This window comes from Zalophus californianus, chromosome 10 (assembly GCF_009762305.2).
Source record: "Zalophus californianus isolate mZalCal1 chromosome 10, mZalCal1.pri.v2, whole genome shotgun sequence".
NCBI classification, from domain to species: domain Eukaryota; kingdom Metazoa; phylum Chordata; class Mammalia; order Carnivora; family Otariidae; genus Zalophus; species Zalophus californianus.
In genome coordinates, this window is record NC_045604.1 from 33,965,212 (window position 1) to 33,990,342 (window position 25,131).

Genomic DNA, 25,131 nt, shown 5'->3' on the forward strand with positions numbered 1-25,131 from the left:
CGTTCTCCTCTGCAAGGTCTTCCTTTCTTGGGCAGGCTCAGGGGCAGGGGGAGGGCGCCCGTCCCACCCGCGGAGGCTCCTCTGCAGGTGGCCCTTTGCTGTGCTGCAATTCTTACTCCTAAAACACTGATTTCAAATGGTGCTAGATACAAAGATGGAAAAATCTAAGCCACCATGTGAAACCAGCTTCCAGAAGAAGAGGATCTCATTGAAGAAAGAAGGAAGATGCCATCAGAAGACCCAGGCTCAGCCCCGAGGAGGGAGGGAGGTCTTCTTGCGGTTCCACTTGTGACGTGACATCACCATTGGTGACAAAGGCCCAGCGAAGAGCTCCCCAGTGGCGCTCGAGGCCGGCTGACGTCACGGCTGAGGCCTCATACACCCAGTAGCGGTACAGAACTCATGAAGTCTGGTTAATGCTGTTCAATTCCACAACTGGTCCTAGCAGAGTATTAGCTATAGGATAAAATCAAGTCTCCCAGAGCTATTATTAAAATGCATTGATACCTTCATTAGCACTACCCTGGCTTCATAAAATATTTCATGGCACACGAAGTGTTTTCCAATCCTAGCTCACGTCATCAGGAAACAAGCACCTTATCTGCCCATGAGGTTCTAGCCAGTACACAGAGGTGTGTTTCACCCGGACCTGAGCAACCCTTCCATGTGCCCTGCTCAGAAAGAGCTCAGGCTCAAGATGTCCATCGACAGATGAATGGATAAAGAAGATGTGGTATATATACACAATGGACTATTATACAGCCATCAAAAGGAATGAGATCTTGCCATTTGCAACGACGTGGATGGAACTGGAGGGTGTTATGCTAAGTGAAATAAGTCAATCAGAGAAAGACATGTATCATATGACCTCACTGATATGAGGAATTCTTAATCTCAGGAAAGAAACTGAGGGTTGCTGGAGTGGTAGGGGGTGGGAGGGATGGGGTGGCTGGGTGATAGACATTGGGGAGGGTGTGTGCTATGGTGAGCGCTGTGAATTGTGCAAGACTGTTGAATCACAGATCTGTACCTCTGAAACAAATAATGCAACATATGTTAAGAAAAAAAAAGATAGCAGGAGGGGAAGAATGAAGGGGAGTAAGTCGGAGGGGGAGACGAACCATGAGAGACGATGGACTCTGAAAAACAAACTGAGGGTTCTAGAGGGGAGGGGGTGGGGGGATGGTTTAGCCTGGTGATGGGTATTAAAGAGGGCACATTCTGCGTGGAGCACTGGGTGTTATGCACAAACAATCATGGAACACTACATCAAGAACTAAGTATGTAATGTATGGTGATTAACAATAAAAAATTAAAAAAAAAAGAGCTCAGGCTCCTCCTTTCCCGCCTTACGTAAGGCTCAGAACATTGGCAACCTTATTTATCCTCGGCCGTGACACAAAAAAACGTGATGTCCTAAAACCATGTTAAGTAGATAATCCTCTAACACGAGAACTGAGTTGTGTGTTGTTTTCAGAATTTGTCTGAAAATAAGATTTGCATCCTGTGTTCAAATTAGATTTCCCATCTCCTAAATGGGTCGTTTTTGGTTGTCTGAAGCTGAGAAAATGTGTATGTCCCCGGAATACCATAACCTTGGAAAGAGAGGCAGAGTGGAATCTGTACCTCTCAGGCTACCAGCTCTGTGGGCCTCCAGACACAGGCCTGTAAATATTGTGGCTCTTGGAAATAACAGCATGCGCTTCTCCAGGAAAGAGGAGGAAATAAAATCTGAACACTGAAGTGTGCTCTTTAATTGTGTCAGCCCCGGGAAGCACGGATTATTCCCATGCCTACAGGAGAAACTGCTCTTTAACATGCTTCAGTAACTTGCCCCCGATCACGTGACTAATACACGGTGCAGATCCCAGATCTAACTCCACAGTCTCTGTGCCTGCCCCTTGGCCCACTGTGCCTGCTCCATGGTTGGTCTATCATCTCCTTCTGTTCTTGATCTCAACTGTGAGCAAGGTTGGGGCCGGGGGGAGGCAAGGTAGTCCTAGGCAATGTTTCTGCATGGCCGTGAATGTGACTGACAACAGGATGAACTTGGGTTGAGACAGGAGCCCAGCTGGTTCTGCAGGGGGCCCGATAGTCTGAGGTGGCCTGCTGCGTCCTCCCACACCCACAGCATGGCTGTGTTGGGGGGAGGCGCTGGAGAGGACCCCGCCCACAACGCCTGTGCTGGACTCCAGATTCTGACCCCAGCACTGGGCTTGGAGCCCAGGGCCTTTGCACAGTCTCAGCCACTGACAGGAGGGCAGCGCAGCAGCTCTGATCGAGGACACCTGCCGTCAACAGCTGGGCGCCGGGAAGCAGGTAACTTCCAGGGTTGTATGGTCAGGAAGTGGTAAATGATAGTCATTTTCACAGGATCCTATAAAATGAGGGGATTGGGGCTCTATACTGACTGGGTCCTCCTCAGCTTTTGGGCATTTGACTCCAGCTGAACTCTTCCTCCTTAGCAACTTCCAACTGCCAGTATCCACAGAACCTTTCCTAACGTGTTGTCACACAGGTGTCTTTCAGTGATCCAGACGGCCCCCTTCCTTCCCCAGCAGGCTTTTGCATACACTGCTCCCTCTTTCTGGAACAGACTGTCCACCCTCCCAGAACTACCACCCGTCAACCCTCCCCCAGGTAATGCAGGTCGCCTGAAGCCTTCCCCAGGTGAGCCAGGGATTGGGTCACAGCACCTAGTTCTTGTCCTTCAGGATGCACGTACATCACGTGGTCATCAGGGTGATTAATGACAGTCTCTCCCGCTACCCAGGGAGCATCAGCCCAGAGTTCGGGGCGGGGGGGCATGGCAGAGGAGCAACCATCACTGAGGGAACTAAGGGCCATGACCCAGAGTGCGGGCTCCCAGCACCCGAGTTCTACCATACTCAGTTCTCTGGAGGAAGAGAGACATCATTCGTAACACAGCACCACAAACACTCTAACACAAGAAGAGGGGAAGAAAGTAATCCTAGTACCAAGACCTTTTGCCCCTACAACCCCACTGGATACAAGAGTCTATGCAGGTCTCAGCCCTCCCAAAAGAACCAGGCTTCTCTCACGAAGTCTGCCAAGCAATGACTCACTTACCTGAAGCCAGCTGGTGTTCCTGCTCCCCAGCTGGATGTAGCTGGGGGGTTGGATGGGGGCTGGAAGGGGCCTGCGCTTCCTGGCACGCAGCTTGATGGCCACCTCGATCTGTAAGAAGGCAGCCCGGGGAAGCCCCAGCCTGCAAGGGCTAGGCCGTCAAAGGCGGATGGTGTGATCCTCCCTGCCTGGCCTAATGGCCCCATACAAACTGGCGAGTGGGAAGGGTTTGGTGGGCTGTCCGGAAAGGAAAACCGGCCAGCCGGAGGGGTGGGTATGTCAGCTCTGGGAGGGGCCGCCGTTCGGGAAAAGGGTTTGGGAAGCACACTGTGGCCCCCATCCATTTCTCTGCAGACATTCTACCACCCCCTCCTGCTAGGACCCTCCTCTGCCTGGGCAGGGACCGAAGGTGGAGGAGAGGCCACCACACAGTGAATCAGAACTCAGAGGCTTTAACTCCTGCTCAGCCCAGACTCCCAAGAGCAGGGGCCTACACCTCCCTGGAATGGACCACAGTTCTTCTAAAAAGAAGGAGGGCTCATGAGGCCTGGTGTTGAGTGCATTCAAATGCTCCAGGGCTGGGACAGGAAACAGGACAGAAGCAGCGACATGCGGCAGGAGTAGTGACCTGGAGAGGCTTTTTGTCTAAAGGCATGCAAATCAGATACATTAAAAAAAAAAAAAAATCAACAAAAACTCTGTGTAGGCCAAACAAAAACATCTGAGGGTTAAGTAGAACTCGTGGGCCATGGCTTAAACAGCAGTCTGGAGATTGCAAAGAGAGCTTCTACCGCATTCTGGAAATGATGCTATCCGTGTCTTTTAAAGTCCTAAAATTCCCATGCCAGGCCCGATGCCCGCAAAATAACACGGGAGGAAAGCGGGGCGGAGAGGAGGAATCCTGGTTTAGGAGGTCCGTAAGCAAACCCACGGAGCCAAGAGACACACAGCCCGGGGGAGCTGCTGCTGCTGCCTCGTTCTGTGCTACCACGACGTGTTCAAATCCAGAGCGCTGGAAGGTTCCTGAGAGGCAGCAGCAGCTTCTCCCTCCCGCCCGGGCTGGGTGCTGAGTCCCGGCTACTTACATGACTGACGCGGGGGAGGGGCGCCGGAAGCCAAGCCCAGCTCAGAGGTCTTCCTGCCACCCGGAATGCTGGTTTCGAGGCTCCTGGCAGTGAGGAGGAGTCACCTTGGGGAGAGAGGGGCCTGGGGAAGACTTTTTTGAACATGGGGACCATTCTGCCCCCCCAGACAGCCCTAGCCCATTGTATGTGCACACAGAGAGGCCCGGCCCAGCTTCCTGTCACTCGGCCCCAGGCCAGACCCAGTGTCCTGGACATTTTGTCTTGAGCTGTCAGGGTGGGGCCTGGTGCCAACTAGCTGTGGTTAATGAATCAGAGGAAAGGGTGATAAAATGAAGGGTATGTGTATGGGGGGCCGGGGAGGAGGAGAACATGGAGCTGGCTCTTTTCCTGGCCGCTCGCCTGCCCCCACCCCGCCCCCCAAAAGGAGGCTCAGCATCGGGGCATCAGTGCGCTTCCCAGACGCTGAATCCTGAAGTGGGAATAACATGCTCGAGACCCACTGTGCCCCTCAAATGCCCGTGGAGGTAACAGGGCGAGAGGTCACAGCCTTCTCCGCTCACGTGGACCCAGCATCAGCAGCTCTGGTCTTCCCTGGGGCAGGCGTATAGAGGCCTAAGTACCCAGGCAGCCGCTCTCCACAAAGTTCAGTTCTCGGTCCCTTCTTTGACACCATGGACGAAGACCTGCATCTGGAACTCTCCCAGATTCAGTACAGGCCCAGGGTCAGAATGGCTGGCTGGCTGGCTGGGAAGACAGGATGCCTTGGGAAGCTACGCGGTGTGGGGGGCAGGAGGAGACGGTGGGGAGCACAGAGAAGGATGAGCAACAGAGTGGAGATGGGAGCATGGGGGGCCCCCCTGTTTCCCCAGAGAGCAGCTTAGCTCTAGCAGAGGAGGATGGGCCCAGCCCCGAACTGCTTCCCCCAAGAGGAGAAGTGAGCATGCCCACAGCCCATTACGCAATCACAATGCCCACCACACAGTTCACAGGTCCAAACAACCTCCAAGCAAAGGCAGACCACTGCTCCTTCCCCCTCATCACTTCCAAACCATGTGCTCCGTGTGGTGAAGACAGATGTGGCCGTGAACCTTCAGTCTCAGGTGAAATCTAACCGGGAAGGCTCGAATCACCCACTCCTTCAACGACCAAGAGTACCTCGCAGACGCAGTACCCCACCAGGCCCCCCACTCACAGGACCCTGTGTCTGCCTGCCACGGGAAAATATCTCTGAGGCTCGGGGGCATTGTAGCTCAGCCCCCACTCCTGCTGGAGGGAGAGCAGGGCCCCCACAGGCACCAGGACGCTGGGGGCAGACCGACGAAGCCCCGAGTGGTGGCTCTCCCCGATACAGGGGCGCCCAGCTGGTGAAGCATGCAGACTGGGGCACAGCCCAGGGCATGGTTCCACCTTCCTAATCAGGGGCAGGAAGGCTGGGCACACAGAGGGTATGTCCAGAGTCCAAAGCCAACCTGGGGCACCTTTCCCGCCTGCTTCCCATTGCAGCCGGCCGGCTGGGGGCTGCACCTGCAGGGCTAGGCCTGCCTGGTTCTGTTACTGGGGCCTAGCCTGCCAGTCTCGGGACCTGGAACAGAGAGTGGTGGGAGGAGGCAGGCAGAGGGAGGATAAAGGGGGAGGAAGGTGGGGGGAGGGGGAGAGGAAGTTTCACAGTCTAGCACACTCCCATCAGATCAGAGAGAGGGGAACACATACAACTTCCCCTTTTCAGGAGCTTCTCTGCCCCTGCTTTTGTTTCGGTTCCTTCCCCTTTGGACTGGGGATGGCTCGGCTGGTGGGCTGGGCAGGGGCAGACGCCCAGGTACCCGGCCAACTGGGCTCTCGCCCGGCTCTGTCCTGGGCCTGGCAGGCTCTGCCGGCCATTACCCGGCATGCCCTTCTCCTTGTCAGGGAGGCCTCACCCTCTTGTTTTCAAAGTTTTATAACAGTATTGTTTGTTGTCCAGCAGATTAAATTCTTCTGGAGGCTGGAGGGTGGAGACGGGGGCGTTGAGGGAGAGAGAGGAGGGAGAAGAGCGAGGGAGAGAAAATACAAACAACTTTCATTAGGGCCAAAAGATTAAATGAGTTCCTCTCTGGACACAGAGTTCACCTGTCTTGGAGAGAGGCCAGTGGCCAGGAGCAGGGGCTCACGTCCCCTCTGTCCTTGTACCTCTCTGTCATCCTCACCTAGCAGGGTGACATGTGGTCGCAGACCTTCAAGGCCACTACCCGGGGTTCAAGCTGAAAAGAAGAAAGCACTGATAGTGCTGGGGGCGGGGGATTCACGCCTGAGCCACCCCTACCCCCAGCAGGCGGCATGATGTGGGGCCGAGCTGGGCCCAGCAGAGATGCCCTTGATTTCCTCTCCCCGGGGCTCTGGGTGACCCGCTGGAGGACGAGGTGGGGAGGAGGTTTCTGGGGGTAGCTGCCCCATCTCAGAAATGGCTCTGCTCTGCAGTGAGCCTGTGGTCTGCTCACATTTGAAATAAAAGTAATACGGTCAATGATGTCAGAGATCCTGGAAGAACGGTACCCCAAGGAGACAGGAACACAAGTGCTGGACAGTCACGTGTTCCTCAGGACTGTGTGAGAGTGGGAAAGGGGAAAGACAGGGGACGAAAAAGCACCATGAAGTAAGCACCACCTTACAGACGGGAGGGCCCAGGGAAAGCTCGCCAACCTGTCAGGCCCTCAGACGCTACATCTGCAGACAGGAATAACGCAAAAGGATATACGACTCTCCACATGAGAGCAACCCTCATTCAGCCATTTACCGGTTTATCTCAGACTCTGGGGTTCCCAATAAAGAGTATGCCCGTGGGCACACACCTGTGCCTTCGGTATGGTAGGCAGTGCCAGGGGTCCCGGAGCTGTGGACCTGCCCTGAGCTAGTTCTCTTCCATCTCCTACCCTCTTCCCAGAAAACCCCATCTGTCCCGGCCTCCTGGCCCAGCCGCCACCTCCTTCACATCTCCAGGGCCTCTCGGAGCTCCAGAGGGCTAGGGGGCATCAGCACGGGTGGGCGATGGCGGTGATTCAAATACAGGACGAGAGCAGCTCAGGGCTCTTTCCAGACAGCGATGGGGGACAACATGGCTTTCTCCTCTTTTTTATTTACAAATACTATCAATCCTAGAGGGTCAGTTCCAGAAGTTCTCTCTGCATGAGGAAACAAGGCTAGAGCTCCAGGCCCGATGCTCCTGTGCCCCCCACCCAGGTCAGGCTTGCCTCCGAGGCAGAAAGAAAAGACAGAGCCCGCTCTAGGTCCTGGCACCCAAAGCTCGTGCTGTTCCAGGGACGGTCTCGGAGTCCCACAGACTCGGGACGGGAGTCACCTTGTCAGGGACATCCGGGCCCTCTTGTCAGACGAAGAGGCTCTGTGTTTCTTTGGGAGCCCTCAGCAAAGGGCCACCACAGTTCTCCCTGAAGTTTGGCCTAGATCACCTCCCAGCTTTGGGTTCTGCCATCCTCCGGGAAAACAGAAAGATCTGGGTGCCGTATGACAAATCTTCACACAAAAATCATCAAAAGCTTTGTCCAGCAGAACAACTGCCTTGTGGATTCCCCATGACAGGGCTTCTCTGTGAGCCAAGCCTGCATCCGGGGAATACAGACAGACAGACATACACATGCTGCCACTCTGTCCAACTCCAATCCTCCTAGATCCATGCCCTGGGAGAGTCTGAACCATCATGTGTTAGTGTGCTCTAAACAAAGACAAACATTTCTATGCCCCTTCGTACAGGCTCTGGGTCTCTCTGAATAAAGGCCACTCAGGGGGCCACATGGACAAGACAATGTGCAGTCGGAGCTGTGCCTTGACACTCCTCATACACAGTGGGCTTACACTCAGGATCCGGGGAACACTGACGCCTAGGCGTTCTCTGACTTACCTTCCTCTCCATGGGAAAGGCCTACTTTTTCAACTCTACCAGGAAGCAGTATCCAGAGCTGAACCCAGCACTTCCAATATCTCACACTGCCTGTTAGCCAATTCTTCCGGGGCGGGGGGGGAGGGGGGCTGTACGTTAATTAGCCAGCAAATAGATAACATCCACACAACACACATGCTAGGCAAAGTTCTGGGCCTACCTTATCAATCTGCTGGGAAAAAAATCTCACAGATCCCACAAGGAAGCCTCATTTCTAAGTAGCTACTTGGTAGAAACAGGACTATATGCACATGCACGAAGTGCCCTCCATATATGTCAGAATGGCTGAGAAGCACTGCATAGTTCCAGAAGCTTCCAAATGTAGGAAGTCTCAGCAGAAACACATGGTGAATGGCTGGCTTCCTGGCCAAGGAGTGCAGGCCAGGTTTCATAAGAGCTCCAAGAAGCTGAAAGAATGTGAGAATAGGAGAACCTGGACCTTCTGAGGCTCCCTTCCCCATTCAGTGTGTAGAAAAGAGATCTGCTACCTACAGAGATCAAGTCAGCAGCCCAAGACCCACTCCCCATCCCTGCCCTGCCCCACTGGTCAGTTGAACAACAACTAAAACCCAAAGAAATGACATCTGGAGTCGGGGGCCCTGGGTGGGTGACCCCAACTCAGCAAGTACAAGCAAGTGGATCTTGGCAAGGGTGTCCGTGACTCAGTTTCAACTGAGTGGTGGGGACCCACCACCTACCCTCACAGGCACTGTGAGGACCAAATGAGCTAGCAAATCTGAAAAAAGCTGCAGAACATTGCGTGGCATGCACAAGATCTTGGTCACCAATCACTTTGGCTCCTGTCTGAATTCTGGCCCAAAGCCCTGTCTGCCACACCACTCTGGGGGCAAGAGGGGGTGGGCTCACAGCTATGAGGCCCAGGAAAGAGCGCAGCAAAGTGGCATGTGGAAAGTATCTTGAAGAAATGCTAATTTTAAAACTCTGCATTCTGTTCGGTGGATTGTGCGGCGGGTGCTGCAGCCCCAGACACCCCACCCCCCCCGCCCCCCCAGCCCCACGCAGCCTTGGAGCAGTGCTGGCCCCCGGGGAAAGGAGGCCACCACAGCCCAAGGCTGGCCTGTGAGGGTCTGGGACCCTGAGCTTGCTGCATGTGCTTTATTTTTCTACCTTTTAAAGATTGACTCAAGACTAAAAAGCCAAGACAGAACGGGTGGCTTGGAGATATTTTTGTTTTTGTTTTTGTTTTCCTTTTTGCCCATCTTTTTTCTCCCCCACCCCCCCCCTTTTTTTTTTAAATAAAAGGACTTCAACAACCACATGAGAAAAGATGGATAAATATAAAGGAAAACTTCCTGACAGCAAGGGGCACAGAACCTAAACAGGGAAGGTGGGACACCTGACCTGCAGTCCTACGTTCTCTCCAGGATTTAGGGCCAGAAAGGATAGAACTTCTTCCCTAGAGCGTGGTGGCATCTCAAGTCAGGCCCTGTGCAACAGACAGTCCCCCGGCAGCTCCCACACAGCCTGTCTCCAAACAAGCCCCTGGGTGGGAGCTGAGGTTCACCTCCTCGGTCACCTGGATGACCTCCATCAGCCACCTTCATGCAATCTCTGGCCCCTTCCCGCTTGCAACCGGGGGGTCCCTGGGAAACTGTCTCCATCTGCCTGCCCTCACTGATGATGACAACAACTCTTCAGAAGACAGGACTGTAGCTGTTCTCAGTCTTCTGCCTAAGAAATACCTCCACAAACACCCAGGGAGTCCCACGTCAGAGTTGGCAGGCACCTTCAGAAAGATTCTGGTTCAACTCCCTCATTATATAAATAATGAAACTGAGTCCCAAAGAGGTAAAGTGAGTAAGATTTTACCAAGGAAGGTGGGGCCAGAATGCGGGCCTGCTGAGTCTTCTCCACCATGCCACATAAGGCCCACTTTCCCTGAGCCCCCACAACCACACCCCAAGACCCACACCTCATCCTTGTGCGACATCAGCACCCCTGCCCCCTAGCAGCCGGTGGCAGTCTCTGAGGTCCAGGTGGGCCAGGCTTTGACCACGGGGCCAAAGAGGGAAGAATCACGTGGCCAGACTCGCCACGAGCCCCGCTTCTACCCGGTAAACAAGTCCTGAGCCCAGCAGCCGCACACACTGGAAACATCCCCTCCACACACTGGAAACACCTCCAGCCACCAACCCGCCTCAACCTCGCAAGACACCCAACTCGTCCAAGCCTCTGGCACACGGGGACTTCTCCTCCCTCTCCTGCCCCCTGCCCCTTCTCTGTCGCGAGGATGTTGGAACCCCATGCTCGGGCAGAAGAGGCTAAGCTGATTTCCGCCTCCTGCAGGCACCGACTTGACCAGTGACTCGGTGAAGACTTAAGCCGAGTGTGTGGACGAGAGAGGGGCACAGTGATGAGGCTGAGGCAGAGACGCCAGCTGGTACCTGGGGAGGGCAGCTGACAGAAACACCTTCGTCTGCTGGTGACCAGAGGTTTGAGGTCTACTGTCAGCTTGATCCCTGACTCACTGCAAGTTCTTGTAAGCTGTGGGGGCCTTGGGTGAGTTTCTAGCTGTTAAGAGAAGAGAGGGGTCAGCAGCTCTATCACTGTGAACTCTGGGGGCTCCATGAGTATGGCTTCCCCAGTCTCAAATCCCCTCCTTGGGTCCCTGGGTCCTTCTTATGTGTGTGGGTGTCCCCCTTTCCATCTAGGTTTACTTTACCTACTTCCCAATTCCCTTTGTCATCATCACGAGTGACCTCTCCCCACGCCAGAGAGTACACCTCACGAGAGTGGAAACTCGGTTTTGTTGAGCCCTGCATCACCGGCACCTCAGACAATCCCTGGCAGACTGAGGGGCTGAATGGGGGTTTGGAGAAGGGCTGTATTTGCCGCCATGCTCAGGCCCGCCTGTTCGCAGGCGTCGAGGGCCATCTGCCTCTGCCCGGCCTCCCCAGAGAGGGAAGTGGCATAGCTGTCCTCGCTGACCACCACGGTCCCCGAGACACCTGGCCTTTCACTCGGTTACCATCCGTTCTGCCGGCTGCCTAATCTTGGGACGGTCTTAGCTCCCCAAAATGTCTGACGTGGGCCCAAGGGGGTGAAGAAAAAGTCCAGGCTTCGGAATCAGAAGTGCCCGGGTTTAAATCTCGGCAATCCCACCGGCCAAGTGTGTGAGCTCGCTGAAGTGACTTAGTATGGACCGTTTCTCTCACCGGAGAAGGGAAGTCACGCCTACTTCATGCGGCTGCTCTGAGGATGACATCAGATAAGCCAAGGGAGACCCTTCACAAAGGTCAGTTTCCCTTCCCTGGGACTGTGTGCTGGGACCGAGAACCTGATGCCCGTCTCACACCCTCACGCCTCATTACGGACCATGAGCTGGGCTCCGTGCACACGCAGCCCCTTCCAGGCCACAGCAGGCCACGCCGGTTGAACACGAGACACATCCTCCCCACCCTCGACCTCCTGGCCTCGATCCTGTGGTCAGACGGTGCACAACGATTCCCCGCGTGCCTCTCTCCACCCCCAGGCCCCCGCTCCTTCCTGCCCAGGCTCCACACTGCTGCATCAGGCTCTGCTCAGACCTTGGGGCCTGGAGGTGTTCTCTGGCTTTATCAGCTTATGAGCAGCTCCCGCGGAAGGAGGCAGCAAGAAACCAAACCCAGCCTCTGCTTTCTTCACAGACACTCCAAGGCCCAGAAAAGCAAAGCAAAATGAGGGCCTCCCACGGACAGCCGGCTAATGGAAAAGGCAGTATCTCGCACATATCTCACAGGGAGGCAATGTGCCCAAAACAGTGACCAGCACGAGGTACACATCCTCTCTAAAGCTGGGGCTGCAGCCTCGGAGGCCCTCGTGCCAGGGGACAGAGCCAAGATATGCATTAAACAATTCACAGCCCTGACCAGACCAGGATTCAGTGGAACAGAGAAGGTGCTGACCAATCAGGTCCCTTGGCAGGGCCCCTCCCCAACGCCTCCTGGCCAAGCCACACCACCACGGCTCCAGGGCCACCAGCTCTGTTCACCTCTGCCGGACCCCAGATGGAAAGGCCCCACACTGCCTCCTGGCTCCCAAACTGCAGGGCTTCAGAGGTTGAGAAACAAGTGCCAGATAAGCCTGGTCCCCCTCTCAGGGGATGCCAACTGTTCTCCTGGTTTGGCTTGTGACACATAATGCCCGTGTCAGGTCAACGGAAGCCACGCTGGTAAGCAGGGAGGAAAGAACTAAATGAGGAACGAAAATAGGAAAATCAACAGGGAAGCGTCCACCCCCAATTCTGGAAACACTAGAGGCCCCAGAGGCAACTGCGTCACAGGGAGCCAAACCAACTCTCCCTTTGCTTCCCACTCTGGTTATCTCAATGCTGCCGAGGGCAGGGCAGGGCTATGAACAGGAGCGGCCGTGACCCCAAGCCAGGCCCAGGGCCGCACCGCACATATGGCAGCAGAGGGCTCCCAAGCATGGCCGCGGCCCCATCTGGCCCCAGCCCTGCGGCCGGCGCTGGCCGGACTCTAGCCGACACATCTCGAGGGACTTGGCCGGCCCCTCCCCATCTCCCCCGCTGCACCAAAGCTGACCTCTAGAGCCTCTTTATTCACGTTCCAGGTCCCATACCCCTAGCCACCCTCCCTACCTCACTACTGGAGGGGCTGAGACTTGTCAGATTCCTTTAGGGAAGACACACTGGCCTCTTCCCAACAGAGACACCGGACTCTTCCCAACAGCTCTGGATGCCTCACTCGGTGAGGACCTCAGGCTGCTCACAGCCAATTCAGAGACACATCTCAGATGGAGAGAAGAGAAGATGAAACACTGACAGGCAGAATTCACCAGTCCTTCCCGGACACGGTGGGAAGGGGGCGGGGAGACGTCCATGAGACAAGGAGCAGAGGTGGGATCCCACGGGTGCCTCCGGAAATTAGCCAAGCGCCGTCCTAAAACTGCCCAGCACCATCCCTTTTATCTCGAGACCCCAGACAAATCTGCTGTCGGCTAATTCCAACCTGACCCTGCTCGCCCAGAACATTGCAGGAATGCACTCCATAGGAGAGATTTCCCAGGAGGGAGCATGGCAAGTGCCTACCGTCTGCTTCCTGAGCTGTCTCTAGAACGCGACAGATCTCCTCAGTTCTGCCGACCACCATCATTTTTAATCACTGTTGCTATTATTGTGACCAGCATCAAGTGAGGCAGAGAGAAAAGATTTCTACGTCAACTGCCTAGAGATGCTTTGCAATGCTTACTAGGCCCAGAGTTTTTTTTTGAAGGTGAAGGCAATGAGGGCCTAGAGGAAGCAAGGGATTCACTCAAACAAACAAAAAAAACCCCCAGAACAATCCCCCGCCCCAAGTAGAGCAAGAGCCCTGAAGCCCACCACCGGGTCCATACTCTAAACTCCAGCGAGTCTAAAGGTGTCTAGAGTAAGAGCGAACATCCACTGGGGTACACAAGGAAAGGCATGCCCACAGGCCCATGTGGCACCTACGGGGCTCTAACCCAGACCCTCACGCTGGATGCTGGGGACCAAGGAGAGTTCCAGACCAGTCCCCGTGGGAGGCCCACCTGCTCCGCCAACTGCCACACCCAGCAACGCATCCCAGCCAGCTCCCACGGAGCCGGTGGATCACTTGGGCTGGCCCTGCCCCCAGGCCCTTGCTGGTTACTAACCCCATTCACAGAAAAGCCAGGAGTGGGAGAGTGGAAAGAAGAGGGCATTGTTTCGGAGATTCTGAACGGAGATGTTTGAGGATTCCCTCCGAAGGAAAACGGTTGCCACGAGAAGGGAAGGGGGCGAGGGGAAGGCCAGAAGAGGGGGCCTACACCTGACTCACCTGGGAGGCGTGGCTTAAACCCCATTTTCTCGCACCATCTGGTTTCCAATAAGCGGCCTGAAGATGATTCACTGACAGGACTGGATGGTGTCCCCATCGGCCAGCCCTCGGGGTCACAGAACCACAGACCCCAGTGGCTGCACAGCACCTACGAGGGGAGGAGGAGGCAAATATCCAGTCCATTCTGCCCTCTACCACCCAGCACGACAGGCACAGTCACTGCCCACTTCCTCCCGAGGACAGCTGACGAAAGGCAGATTTCCCTGGAACCCCGACGGCCCGTGAGGGCAGAAAGCAGACAGTTCCCGGATGCGCCTAGCCACGGCTGCCGTCACAGAGCCGAATGAAAATCAGAGGAAGGAGGAGGAAGAGGTAGAGGAGGGCAGGGAAGACAAGAGGCCAAAAGAAGCACAAGCGGTCAAAAGACATCCATGGGCAAAGCAAGGCAAACAGGAAACCAAGACGACATGGGGGAGGCTGCTGGGTGACACAAGGCACCCCGTGCCGTCAGCCACATTTCCAGCCTCTAGCCTGTCCTCCTCCAAGCCCCCAAATCCATGGAGAGCCATCAGCCCCTCCTGGCCCTCATCCCACATCAGACCTTCCGATCTATCAGCGTCTGAAAGAAGGAAAAGGAAAGAAAGCTTGGCATTCCGGAACCGGACACAGCCCTTCCTGGAATGGAAGGCCCCCTGGAGATGGTGGCTCACACTCTCAAGGTTCCAGTTCCCTGGGAGAAGGGCTCCTCTCCCGCAGGGGAGGGCAGACATGTCCGATAAGAACTGCTTAGCACAATGCTATATATAGTCTAGGTTCCTAGCGGCCTAGAGATTTGGAGCTAGAACTTGGCAGAGAACCACACTAGATGCTGGCAAGGACCATCCTCCCCCAGCCAGCCAGCTGAGGGCCTCACCTCCCTGCTGGGGGCAGTGAGGGCAAGCAGGGCCCGTCCCGTCGGCCCATTAATAACACTGCACTGAGGGACACGGGCTTTTGGCTCCGTTTTAGGGAAAATCGACTTCTCCTGAATGTGAGGGCGACGGTGCGGGGGCGAAACGCCGAGATCTAGCCTCTCCGCAGCTCTCCACCAGCATTAGGAAACCGATCTCGTCCTCTCTGATGGAGGACCAGGGGCAGGGGTCTGCAGGGAAAGGAAGGGGAAGGCACAGCCGCTGGATAGGTTCAATAAACATCTATCGCTTCCGATGTTTAAAGGAATAAGAGAAGGCAGATGAATACTTACTGCAGAGAGCCAGGCTGACAGGCATCTCCTTTTTTTTGTTCCAAATAAATGCAAACGGGCCATTCTATTTGGCCGTATGATGGCTGTCTTCTGCACACCAGCTCTGTCCTCAGCTTAGCCACCTGAGTCTCCACGACGCCGTCACCTACTGACAGAGCTCAACTCCTCTGAGTTCTCTGTGGGGAAGAAGCGAAAAAAAGACAGGAGGCTCGGCTCTCAGGGCCAACCAACCAAGCAATGAATTGCGCAGGCCCCGATCAGGGTCCCGTTTGGGGCTAATATGTGGCCCTAGGACCAAGGCCTTCAGCTGCTGCTCACCCGCCAATGGCAGAAACCAGACAAGGCTGGGACCCTTGTCCTGAAGGAAGGCCAGGCCCAGCAGGCACTGGGCCTCATCAAGGAGGGCCTACCACCTCTTTTGGAAAACAAATCTGAGGGACAACAGAGCTCTCTGAAGTACAGGATCTGGGTTCTCATCATACGCACAGCTTCTGGACAGAGACACAAAGGATCTAACATCCACATACATACAATTTTTTTTTTTTTTTTAGGTCAAGTTGCTCTCTATTCAGGCTCAAAAAGACATGACTCAAAGGGGCTGGGGCTGCCTCTGTGCTCTGGGCAGGGACAGATGGCTCCTGTCCTTTGCCCTGCACACCTCTCCACTGTGACCTCGGCCAGGTCTCCCTGCTCCCTCTGGCTCCCAAGGCCCCAAAACCATTCGCCGTAAAGATCCCAAAGGAGTCATGCCAGGAGGTCCTTGGGGAGAGGAGAAGGTGCTCAGTGACAAATGGCAGCGCTAAGCACCATCTACAGGAAAGCGTGAGCCTGAAAACCGGCACAAGGGGTACAGAGGCAGGGTGTTCCTAGGCCATGCCTTCCCTCGATCCCCACCCACAAGTCGTTTGCTTCTCTGTCCCCAGCCACGGCCGAGGGGGAGAGAGCAGGAGGGAAGGGAAGCCAGATGCTGAGGAGAATGGCTTGCCTGCGATTCGGTGGCAATGGCGGTCCCGGTCTCCCTTGCTCCGCAGAAGGCATGGCTGGGCCCGGCTGGGCACGGTTGGGCGGGGCCGGGCGGGCGGGGCAAGGGGGGAAAGTCACGCGCACTTAGCGCAATGCTGCGGATTCAAGAAAAGCCTAGAACCCAGAGCCGCCATGATGACGCACATACACATGCGCAAGGGTCAAGGACGCGAGGCCCACTATTTCTCCTGAGAAGGAACAGAGAAAGATGAAAGAGGAGAAGAGAAGTCGGACAGTAAGGAAAGGGCAGGCTAAGGCAGGCTGCCCAAGAGCTGGCCTTGAGCTTGAGGCTGGTGGGGTGGACCCACCATTTTCATGTGACGCCAGCAGAGGACACTTGAGATGCCACATCCCCATGATGGGCACTTACTCCCGGGGCCCCGGAATGCCACGGTTCACTAAAGACTGCCAGGCCCACCCCACCCGACATGGAACTCACCGATCCAAGGCAACAGGCCACAGTGAGAAATCCCAGAGGGTTTTCTGGCCCCGAGAAGATGCCTGTTGTTGGGGACGGGTGAGAGGAGATTGAAAAGTGGCTCTGTTTGCCAAGCGCATAATAATAATAACACAAGCAGCTGCGTTTTCTGTTTGGTTTCTAAAATTCAAGAGTCCACGGAGCCCCATTGGGATACCTGGTGTCACCCCCACCTGATCCACCTGATGCCCGGAAGTGGTCTTCTCTGCCAACCCCTTCCTGAAAATGACCCCAGCCCCAGGGTCGGCTCCAAGCCCTGACAAGCTGTTTTTGCTGCCTTCATGTTGACAGAACGTCCCGGCCACTCAGCTGAGCGCTCCATCTCCCAGCTCCCGACATACTGAGTCATCATCCAAAGAGGAAAAAAACAACAAAGCAGCCGTCACCAGGGTCCCCACTGCCGTCGGCTGACGACTCATGGGCTGTCGTCACTCTCTGTTCTGCAGCCCCAGAACTGGTGACGAGGGGCTTCAGGGTGCCCAACTCCCCTCCCACGGGATGCAACGGCGTCAGGAAGCAGGCAGCCACCACTGCCATTCAGAAAGAAGGGAAACTAAGCTGGCATCACAAGGCTCCCAGGAAGGACCACAGGTTAACCCTCACCCTGCCACCGCCTGCCCTGGCCTCACGGCTCCGCTCCCACGGCATTTCTCCCGACGCAGACGTTAAAGGGGTCTTTACTCCAGGTGGGGGAAAGGCGTCCCCTCGCAGGCTTCAGGTGCGTACTGCCTGGTTACCTCCTCCTCTGCCTCTGCTTCCGATATCACTGAAGGCACGCAAGCTCCCTTCCCCCCATTCCTTCTCCAGCCACCTGCTATGTTCCCTTCTTAAGGCCCCAATAAGACAGTTGGGCAGGGGAAAGGGAGGTGCTTCACTTTCTGCAGGGATCCTATCTGCTTGGCAATATATTAGGCATTTCTGTGTAGTAGATTATGGTGGCTCCATGTCACTGACTGAGGTCGCGAAGCCAGCAAGACGAGGCAGGGTCAAGATGCAAACGGAGGCTCTGCTCCCTGCCTTGTATGAGCTCCAGTGATTCTGGGTTCTGGAGCTCATTCTGTTCTGAAGGTGCTACAACCATCCCATCTCCACCTCCTCCTCTAGGAAGAAGGTAACCAGGATGACTGAGGTTTGTTAATCCACCAATTGCAGCTACAAAAAAAAAAAAAAAAAAAAAAAAAGCAAACATTTTGCGTGAACCTGACCGCAAAGGAAGAGGAGAAAGTTAATGAGGTAACAGGGAGGGTAGCACAGAATGACTAAGAGACCCAGACCTCGGGCGCAGGAAGGTCGGCCACCCAAACCCCCATACAGTATTAGGGATGTACAAAGTTCCTTAAAGAGACACGTTTTGGGGGTCTACTTTGTAAGAGGCATTTTGCAGACACTGAGAACGGACAGGTAAAAAAATGCAAAGGCTTTGGGAGAATAAGGGTTCCAATCATGAGCAGAACACTTACCAGCCATGGGATTCTCCTCGCAGCGTTGCGGTAAAGCAATACATGAAATAAGCTCCGAGAAAGAGCCTGACGTGGTACCTGGCAAAGAGAAGGCACCAAATAGGTAAGTGTTTTCCTTCTTTGTTCCCCGGCTTCTTGGAGCTCACCATCTAATAGATGACTTAAGACTTACACACAAAGAGCCAGAAGATAACCAAAGTAGCATCCGAGAAGGAGGAAGTGTATGAGACCTTGGCCGAAGGAAGCAAGGGGTGGTTACGAGGATTGCTTCTCGTGAAGGGGATCCGCAAAGGCCCATGGAGGATGGCGGAGCTGCCGCAGGTGGGTGCGGTAGAGCCAAAGAGTCATGGAAAATACCAGTGGTGCAAACAGGGAAATCGGAAAAGCAAGAAAAAGTAAGTTGCCTGGTTTTGCTGGAATACGTGGTCCACCTAGGGAAACGCAGAGAAGTCAGACTGAATAGGAGAGCTAAGGCTGGTTATAGCCAGCCTTCGGCACTGTGCTAAAGGGAAGGAATTTTACTCTGGAAACGATGAGAAACCATTTTAAATTTCTAAGCAAGAAAAGACAAGATGGCCGCTGCACGCAGAAGGGCCTGGAGAGGAGAGGGACGGGCAGCAGGGAGCCTCACTGGAGGACTACAGCTGGAACCATGGCACTGGCAGGGGGCATGACGAGGAGCAGAGAATAAAAACAATAAAAAGGGAGGGCTATCGAACAAATCTGCCTTGGACCCCACCCCCCGCCTCCGTCCCCATAGAGAGACTGCTGGAGACAGAGCCTATTTGGGGAACACAAACCACAGGTCCGACACATCTCAGATGAGCAGCCGTGTCTCTGCCTTCACTCTCCCCCCAAAAAACTCAGCTTTTTCTCTGGACTGCTTTAAGCCTCGAGCCGAGGAGGGCATGGGAGACTCAGGCCTTCTGTTAGCAACGCCCACCCTCTGGCCAAGCCCACACCCCAGGCGGTGGAACCCCCAACCCAAGGCTGTGTCCGAGGGTGGGACTGGGCGGTCCTGCCCCTGGGGCCACCTTCACTGCGGCAGCCACCACTGTACCCGCCTCTGCTGCGCTTTTACCCCCCCTTCCCCTCCTCCGTCATAGCCCCCGCCCCCCGCCCACTCTGCGGAACTGGCACAGCAGGACCAGAAAAACCAACGCCACCATGTCAGAGACCAGCAGAAATGCCTCCAAAATGGCAGCCTTAGGATAAAAGGGAGTCCAAAAATATTATCAACCCACCCAAGGAAAGGGAAGCCAGTGACAAGGGGAATGAACTGTCAACCACCTCCCAACTGGGCGCCCCCCACCCCACCCTTCCTCACTCTTACAATTGGCACGTCTTTCCTATCAGAAACTTCCTCTCAAAACCCAGAGAGCGTAAGAGGGAAAGAAGGGCATCACCCCATGCCCCTGAGAAGTCCTGGGGGCCATGGGTGACACAGGGCATCCAGAAGGACATTCTGCGTTCCATACCCCAAGGGGGACAGCAGCCCATTTCTGTCTTCAAACCTAGCTCCTACCACTGACTGGACAAGAGCTAACCCTCCGAGGGAGCAAAGTCTTCCACTGCTCCCAACCAGACCCTCCCCAGCTCCGTGGGCCCTGGGGAGCCAGGAGGCAGGGTTGCAAAGAAGGGCCGAGAAGGCACAGCCGTGCCTCCGTTATGTAATAAAAAGGGCGGTGCTGTCCTAGGCCAGCGACCCAGGGCGCACTGCGTTCCCGGATGCGCAGTCACGGGTGGGGGCCACTGCGCAAGGTGCAGGCCTCAGAAACCCCCTCCCCACAAACACGAGACCTGCCACAAGGACCCAATGGGGAGCCAGGACCCTGATTTTTTCAAGTGTCCCTCCCCCAGACACAGGCGAACAGCCTGCTGCCCTAGTTTTGCTCTCACTCTCCTCACTCCCCAGAACGACAAACCTTTCTAACCTGGGACCTCCACACCTCTCATGGCCCAGTGGCTTTCCTGGAAATCCCACCAAATACGCAGTTTCCGAGCAACCTCCTGGGGTCGCTTCCCGTCCTCACCTTTCCCAGCACCAGGGAGCAGCAGCTTCCAGAAGGCAGGTCCTTCCTACACTGGGCTCAGCTCTGCACAGCCCGGTCAATGCAAATCTCTGGCCCCCGGGGAGTAGCCCAGAGGCAGCAGGAAGCCCATGGTGGTGGTGGTTGTCAGCCGCAGCAGCTCTGTCCTACCTTGCCCGTGCGTTTCCAGGGGAGCCAAGAATTATTTTGCCGCAACACTGAGGTGTGGCAGACTGAAAACTCCCTTTTCCGACACCAAACTAAAGGACAAATATTTCCTTCCAGTTTGGTCGACTCTCTGCGCACCCATCTCTCCAGCCCTTCCTCCCTCAAAAAAAAGTTTGGGGAACCCTGAGCTCCTCTTCCTCAGAGTGCATGAAATAAAAGAGGCATAGGAAAAGGCTTTAACTGGTCAGTCAAAAGCAGGCACGGACACAGGGGCATACGCACACCCCTAAACAGATTTTAGAAAGCTGCTGGGCTTCTCCCCACTCCCCTTTAAGCAAGTGAAATGCAAATTCAGATTTGATACCCTGCCCTCAGCCAATCAAAAAAAGGTTTTCACCTGCCATTGGCCCACCCACCAATCAGAAGAAAGGTCTGGAGTGAGAGCCCTCCCCTGGCCAATGGAAGGCCAGCTCAGTCACTTAGTTAATGATGCAGCAGTACAAGGAAGGCCATCACATGTGAACTGGAAGGGTGCCAACATGGAGACACAGAGAGCGCAAGGTAAACAACTTTCCAACGCCAAAAGGATGACATTTAATCTCTAAATGCTCGCTTCCCTTCTCAGCTCATCCTTAACCCCTCTCAGCTGGCCCTACCGATGCCGGGAGCCTCACTACCTGTCCCTCTGGAGCTCCTAACAAGATGCAACAGTGACTGCGTCACCATTCCCCACTTTTCCCAACTACGCAGTGACAAACCTAGCAGCTTTACCCCACTTCGCCCAACCCACGCCCCAGCCTGCCCACCTGCTCCCCACAAACCCCAGGTGCCCGGGGCCGAACATTTCAATTAGGCAACCCCTGGAAAACTGTGCCTTTCACTTTCCTCCCAGCACCTCTCCTCCTCACTCCCTACCTTCCACCTAAGAATCGCATGGACGGACAGACAGACGCTGACACCCAAACAACCTGGAAAACCAGTCTGTCTGTCTGTCCAGTAGAAGGAAATGGGGGCAAAGGCTGGGAGGTCAGGTGGGACGCCAGGGCAGCTTGCTCCTCTCTCCTCTACCCTGGTCAGGCTTGAGCAGCTGACACTAAGAGAAAAGAAATTAAAGTGGAAAAAAAAAAAAAAAACAACCCTCTCTCAGAGAAAAAATAGCAAAAAGCGAGAAAGAAGGTGAGAAAGACAGAGCACCCACATACGCAGAGACATCGCCCCCGATCCCAGCAAATACGTACGTGGGGGAAGAAGGGGGTTACGCCATCAAGTCCTGAAGCCCATCGGACCACCCATCGTCGCTTGCGCAGACCCAAATCTCGGTCTGGCCGTAGGGTGCCGCAATCCCGAATGTTCCAGAAATCGGTCCCGTTAAACCTTCCACCATCGCCCCGCAACCTCTGGCTCCCACCCCTGCCCCCCACCACCACCCACCTCCCCCCCGCGGGAACCGCCCGTGCCACCTTGCGTGTCATCTCCTTAGCCTGGGCTACCCAGAGGCCGCCAGCCCCCGACAGATTTCTGAACGCTTGGCAAGTGAGCTGGCAGAACCTGGTGCCCGGTGTTGCTATGACTTGTTTCTTGATTTCTCTCTCTCTCTCTGCTGCAGCACGGCTGTTGCTAGCAGACCTATCGACGGAGCGCTCTCTCTCTCTCTCCTCTCTCTCTCTCTCTGAGCTCTGTGACGCAGATCTAAATTCTCCAGTCTGCTCCTTGTGTTGCAAGAGCAGAACTGCAGCTTTTCCCCTGGAGAGCCGGAGGGCAGTGCCAAGGCTGGTCAAACAAGGCAAAAAAAAAAAAAAAAAAGTTGGGCCTACACTCCACTTCCCTGGCCACACTTTTCAGCCCATTTTCTAACCCCATACACCTCACTGCTCTGGGGCAGAGAGGGCCTGGTCCCTGCAGGCTCACGCCTTCCCTGAGGGCTTCCCAGCCACCAAACTAGCTTAACTCTTTGAGTGACAGCGCCCGGAACCCAGACAGGGTTGTCCCACACTAAATGTTGCCTCATCTTTTCTTGAACCGTATGAGCTTCTCCCAGACAGGAGAGTAAGATGGCCCTCACCCTGACACCGTCCTATTAACTCTTTCTGCCACGGACATGTCCAGAATGACGGCCGTGGCTGACTTGTGTTGTTTTCTGCTTTTTTGGCCACACACCAGGACCTTTTTCTCCCTGGAATTTCCTAAGGACCAAAAGTGTGATTAAAACTGCCTGCTTACCCCGCGAATCCTGTCCTTTTATCGGGGCGGGAGCTGGAGAAGTCTAATTGAACTGCAGCCTGAAGAATCCAGAATAAAACCAGTCTGGATCTGGATTCATTCCGGGCTCAGGATTTTAGGGCCTCAGTGGAAACGTCCGATCACTTCTCAAAAGGCACTTAGGCCACTCAGTCCCAGAGATTCAGGTTGCTGAGTCATTTGTTCCCAAGAAGATCCTCTGACAACATGAAAAGCAGCAAAACAGAGCAGCGGCCAAGCCTGGACCTGGAGTGGCCAACAGCTGGGTTCTTCTCCCTGCGGTGGGCAGCCCGGTGAGACGAGCATCGGCCAGCTCCCCACCACGGCCCCGTGATGGTGGCGCCAGGCCTGCCCACACCTGGAAACTCTCACGGGGACGGGGCTTTCCCACGGGCCCTCTGAAGCCCGGCTGGGGTTGTTTCTGGATACTGACAGGTCCCCGCTGCAGCTAACCACATAGCTCCCAACATTTTCCCACCCCCAGACCCCGAAATGTTTCTGCAACAGCTTAGAAGCCAACTCACTAGACCCTGTATACCCAGAAAGACCCGGGGAGTCTCAGGTCCCCACACCACTAAGTCCAAACAATGCAGACCGGCAAAGTTTTCTGACGACCAGCGGTGCCACATGAGCCTAGACGCGACACACTCAGGTCCTGGGGTAGCTGACTCATAAGGTGTATCACATCAAGAACCTTGCAACTTCCGGGAAGAGGACTTGAGAACCAGAGACCAGGCGGCCACCTTGTCCTGCACCCTGCTTCCCAAGCCACCTTCTTCGGGCAACTACTCAGGGCCAAGGTTTCACCCCGTAGAAAGAAGACCACTTGGAAGACGACCGTGGCACTCCACGGGTTTAAAAGAAGCCCAGAGCATCTGTGCCAGGCTCCCAGCAGGGGGAAAGTGCTTCAAATTCACACCTTCTGGGCTCCAGGGAAGCGCATGCCAATAAAGAAGTCACCTACTGGTCTGATGACCAAAGGAATGTGGCCTTGATGGCACTAAAGCAAGTCCCTCGGAATGGTCCTCTGTCTACTTAAATACCGTTTGCCGTAGTTTCCTTTTCCATGGAAGAAAAACATGCCTAAGTTCATGTCAGGACATTCCTGATTTATCCAAGAGCCCAGGATCAAATAAACAAAGGGCTCTGAGCTCTGCCAGGGAGCCTCCTGCTTCAGGAGGGAGAACCAGAGGGAAGTAGGGCTCGAGGAGTTGGCCCATCACCCCATGAACTTGGTGAATGACGTGGCTGCTCACTGCCATGGCGATGGAGAGGTCATGGGTGGGTGGAAGTGAGAGAGAAGAGGCAAATAAGTCATGAGAGAGAGAGAGCGAGGAGCAAGTGAGGGTCAGAGGAGGGCCATACGCAGCCACGGAATTTACCGACAGAGGCCGACCGTGGTCTCCAACGACGGCACAACGGAGCTTGAGTCCATGCAGAGAAAAGGCCCCATTTCAGGGACTCAGCCGGGCCCCAGTCTGTCGTGAACAGTGTTAGGACAGCACTATGTTTGGGGAGGCTTTGTTTCATTTCGCTTTTCTTCTAAGTCTTTGCTTTTTCTTCCCATGACTGTGTTGTTCTTCTCACAATTTTCCTAGGTTTCAAACAGTCATTCTAGGCGCCTCTGTCCCCGCTCTAGGTCTTCCTTCTATTAACCTGGTTCTGCGCCGTGCCCACAACAGAAAAACCCGAATGGGATGACCAGGAAGCAGAAATGAATTCAGTTCTAAAAACACGGGAGGATGTTTACTTAGCAAGCAAGCTCGAGTCTACAAGGAAGTTTTACAGGGCGCTGCATGCAGTGTTTGATTTCAGGGGGTAAAGATAACTTCTGAGCGAGGAGAAGGTGCTGGCTCCTTCCATCCACCCCATGAGGCCCGGGGAGGCTGGGCCACAGCAAACTTGAAAAGGCAGGGCTTCACCTGGAGCCCAGCAGGTCCCCGGCTCCCTTCAGCTTCTCCGCAGCGACAGGCCCAGAAAGCTACGCACACTCTACAGACCACATGAGCTCTCTGTGGCCTCTGACTGATCTGGGTCAAAACTACGAAATGCCAGAGATGAAGAATTATTTTCTTTACAGGGAAGGAGCTGAACTTTTACCCAGTCCTTGTCCAGGGTGTGGAAGGCAATCACTCGATCACCGCCACAAACTCCCGGTCGGTGGGCATCCGCCAGGAAAGCAGGCTTAGCGCAGGCCTCTGTTCTCTCCTCTCCTCATTCGGGCCTACTCTATGGGGACTGGATCTTTCATCAGGAAAGAAACTGCTTTTCTCAAGACAGGGTAACTGTGCGGGGTGCTGACCTCAAACTCCATGCAAGTGTCTAGGGCTAGAGTAGGTGTTCTAGATAAATTGACAGGTGGACCACAGTGAAACAGTGTTTTGGTTTCCACTTGGGAGGCAGCAGACAACAGGCACCCAGTGGCCCTATGAGGTAAATCATTTATCAGGTACCCTCTAGGTGCTAAGCCAACATACAGCATAGGAGAAGACACAGGCCATCACCCTAAGACCCACGCATACTAGTTGAGGGCCCTTATCAGCACGCCAAACCGGTACTTTTGATATTTCAAAAATCTGCTCTTTATTTTTTA

General features: G+C 54.9%; 1 long non-coding RNA gene across 2 annotated transcripts; it reads right to left on the reverse strand.

The window, feature by feature from the left end:
• Positions 1 to 1,220: 1,220 nt before the first annotated feature.
• LOC118356031 lies at positions 1,221 to 21,683 on the reverse strand. 2 transcript variants are annotated; one of them, XR_004819365.1, is made up of 6 exons: positions 18,275 to 21,683; positions 18,103 to 18,180; positions 16,604 to 17,794; positions 15,142 to 16,352; positions 13,899 to 14,046; positions 1,221 to 4,276 (listed from the first exon to the last, which is right to left on the reverse strand). It is a non-coding gene; the product is annotated as an uncharacterized LOC118356031 (long non-coding RNA). The 2 variants fall into 2 exon arrangements; XR_004819364.1 differs by having other exon boundaries at positions 15,142 to 17,794.
• Positions 21,684 to 25,131: the final 3,448 nt, after the last annotated feature.